General features: G+C 32.7%; 1 non-coding gene across 1 annotated transcript; it reads left to right on the top strand.

Moving 5' to 3' along the window:
• The first annotated feature begins 249 nt into the window (after window positions 1–249).
• LOC114914262 (small nucleolar RNA R71) lies at window positions 250–355 on the top strand. Its single transcript, XR_003801048.2, has one exon. It is a non-coding gene; the product is annotated as a small nucleolar RNA R71 (small nucleolar RNA).
• Window positions 356–3,715: the final 3,360 nt, after the last annotated feature.

Here is a 3,715-nt window from a genome sequence, read left to right as displayed (position 1 = left end):
TCTACCTTACTATGGATATCCATAACATTTCTAATCTGATAGATTCCACCTCTTTTCTGTTGAGACAAGAGTTATTCTCTAGAGGTGGTAGACATGTGATGTAGGGAGTTCTCACTAAGTATTTCAAAGAGCTACCAAGCCTCGTCCTCACTCTTTAGCATGAATGTCCCACCACATGATGCATCGATCATTTGTCAGTGTTTCTCCGATAGACCATCGTAGAAACACTGAACAAGTTGCCATTTGGGGACAGCGTGGTGGGGGCATTTACGAATAATATCTCTTAACCTTTCCTATGTCTCATGAAAAAGTTCACCATCCAATTGGAAAAAACTAGTGATGGCTTTTCTAATTTGATTCATTTTTCTAATTGGAAAGTATTTCTTGAGGAATTCTCTCTGAAGATGGTCCCAAGTTGAAATGATTATGGAATCTAGGAAATTTAACCGATGCTTGGTTTTATCCTTAAGTGAAAAAGAGAACAGTTTCAACCTGAGGGCATCATCGGAGAAGTTTTGGATTTTTACTGTGAAGCATATCTCAAGAAATTTGTCTAAGTGTTTATACGGATCCTCATTCGTCAGTCCATAGAATGATGGAAGCATTTGAATAATGCTGGACTTGATTTTGTATTGTGCCGCCTCCACAGGAGGAGGCTGGATATATGACGAGTAAGTGTAAGATGAGGGAGTAAAATACTCTCTCAATTATCGTGGTAGATCAGTCTCTTATTTTGGATCTATGATTTTGATTTGGTTTATTCAAATCATTTTTTCTAGCTCTAAGTCTAATGGGTGTAAATCAGATTGTAATGATCGGCATCCTAGCATGCACCCAAAAGATCTCACCGAGTTTTAATTTCAACAAGTTTTTTTTTTTTGAATGAGAAGAGGAGAGTAGGAGGAGAGAAAAGAATTCTAAAGAAGAGAACCTAAGGAGTTCTAATACTGAGAAGATAGAGAAGAATTAATTAGATTTGATATTTTTAGTCAACAATCAAGTGGTTCAATCAATCCTATCTATGGATTATCTTAGATCTAGATAGCTCCTAACTGCCAAGGTCACCTTCAAACACTCCAAGTAGTAGACTAGCCGCTCAACTGGCCAGGTAAGTGTAAGGTTGGTGGGGGTCCCCTCATTGCTTTCCTTAGACACCAACTGTGTTAGCCAGGTTAGCGAACGGAACCAATTAATGAACCACCTTCCTTTAGGACATAATCTCTGAACCACTTTTCTAGACACCAGTTAAATTGACTAACCTGAATCTGGTCTAACTTTTAGGGTTTCTTATCCTACTGAGCTCGAGGATCCTTAAGGGTCAACATCTAATTGATTTTAAATTAGAAGTTTAGGTCAATGTAATTGCAAGGTGATGATTTGTGGGCTAAGAAAGGGTGATGAAATCTCCACCTTATGTTGATTAGGGTTTTACCCTTAAGATTTTTTTTTATGAAAATATGCAATGCAAAAGGAAAAGATGTCCAAACATGTTAAGTGGATTTTAAAATTTAATTGATTTATTTATATTAGTCAAGTGTTATGTATTATTGTTGTATTCTTTTTATATTATGTTATCTTTTAGCAAGAAGAAATAAAAAGTAAGTTTTAAATTAGGTTAATTAGATATTAGAAGATCAAGTGAATCTAATTAAATGAAAAATAAATCATACTAAGATTAAAAGGCAAGTAGGTATTCTACAAATAAAGTAATAAATCAAATCTATTTTTAGGATAATAAATTATTCTAAGCTATAGAAAGTAGTAAATCACTAAGAATAATACGCAATAATAAATAAGGTAACTACTTAACTATGCAAATAAGGTAATCTCACAGTTAAGAATAAAAGGTAACTACGTAATCCAAATAAAAAGCTAAGAATCTAATCTACTTATGAAGTAGAAAATCACTAATTATATAAAATAGTAAATTATTCTAATCTATAGAAAGCAGTAAATTACTAGGTTATAGGAAGTAGAAAATATTTCTATGTATGCAAATAAAGAAATCTAAATATAAAATAGTAAATCTACCATATACGAAGAGTAATATGAGGCAGAAATTTTGAAAAAGAATGCATAAAAGGCAATCAAGTAATCTAAAGTAAGAAATAAAAATCTAGAAAGTAATAAAAAAAATATATTTTTTTATAGATTTTTTTTTGATTTTAAATTTTTTTTTTCAAAACAATCATGCCAAAATCTTCGACAATGGTGCCAAAATTTGATGCGTGTCGTAGCATACCAAAATTAACCCTATTCACTACTATGTAGATAGGGTGAGTCAAGATTGTATCCGCAGGGATCTTAGTTGATTGTTTTGAAAATGCAAAAAAAAATAATAAATTATAAAAGAACTAAGAAAGAAGCATGAAAAATAAAATTACTTTTCATTAATCTAATAAAAAAGCATACATAAAGAAAAAATAAAATTATGATACAAGACAACTAAACCAAGTTGATCTTCTTGCTGCGCCCGATGGTGGATGTTTTTCCTTGAATCCTTAGTCTTCCTCCGTGCAGACAGCGACAGGATGGCTGGAAGGCTTGGTACAGGAACTCTAAGGAAGAAAGATTGATAAAAGCAGATATGTAACAGAGAAAGGGTAGTGGCACTAGAATTAGAACTCTCTTAGATTTGATGGAATGTAGAAAAGGGATCTATGAAGGAATATGTTGTGCTAGGGTTAGTACCTCCCCTAGACTTATGAAGAAGAGGAAGAGGGAGAGAGAAAGAGAGAAGCTTGAAGAGAACTTAGGCGTTGGCTTCCTTGAAAAAGAGGGAGGCCTTGGGGTTCTATTTATAGAGTGAGGAGGCTAGGGTTTCATAAAAAGAGAGATCGGAGTGTGAATAAGGACCCTTGGATCTTCATATTGATTCTCCTCCGTTGATCAATAAGTTGTGTTCACACTTAGTTCCATTTATCTTTTAATCTGGGCCTTTGATTGAAGAGGTTGCTTCTTGACCCTTGATCTTTAAGTTACGTTCATACTGAAATAAGAGCTAATTGCTTGGTTCACTCAAATCTGAACCAATTTGAGTCCAAATTGAATCGTATGAACCCAAACCCTCAATTACCTGCAAAATAGACTAGATAGCATTAAATTTTTAATAAAATAATATTAATGATTATAATATTTAGTGCCTCTAGCATCCTAAATTAAGTATTCATCATGAATGTTATGGTATTGACCATAATGAGATATTTTCTCTTATGGTAATGCTAAATATTTTTGAGTTGGAACGTACATTTTGATAAGTGATCAAAACGTATGACTTCATTAAGAATGAAAAAAAATCTTATAAATATAAATGGGTTAATAGTTCTGTGAGTGTATTTCTTGTTTTGTGTGTGAATAAAATTTTTTTAGTCAAAAATAACATTCCTTATATTACAGAGAATAAAGGTTTCACTATTATCATAGTTCTCCATAAAGGACTTAGAAAAAGCATCTCTCATCCTAGAGATGAAGATCTATAGAGATAGATCTAAGGGGTTGCTTAAGTTTTTCAATCCAACATACATAAAGTATTTATAAGTAGAATTTGTTCTATCATTACATCATGTATGAGATCAGATATGGTATACTCACTAGGGTAGTGAGTGATACTTATAAGATCTAGGTGAGAATCACTAGAAGGTCATCCTTAAGTATTTAAGAAATACTAAAGATTGGTGACTCGATTATGGAGAGTCTGACTTAAAACTTATGGAGT

Source organism: Elaeis guineensis, chromosome 3 (genome assembly GCF_000442705.2).
Source record: "Elaeis guineensis isolate ETL-2024a chromosome 3, EG11, whole genome shotgun sequence".
Classification (NCBI taxonomy): domain Eukaryota; kingdom Viridiplantae; phylum Streptophyta; class Magnoliopsida; order Arecales; family Arecaceae; genus Elaeis; species Elaeis guineensis.
Note: the sequence above shows the minus strand (reverse complement) of the source record. Positions and strands in the feature narration are given on the sequence as shown.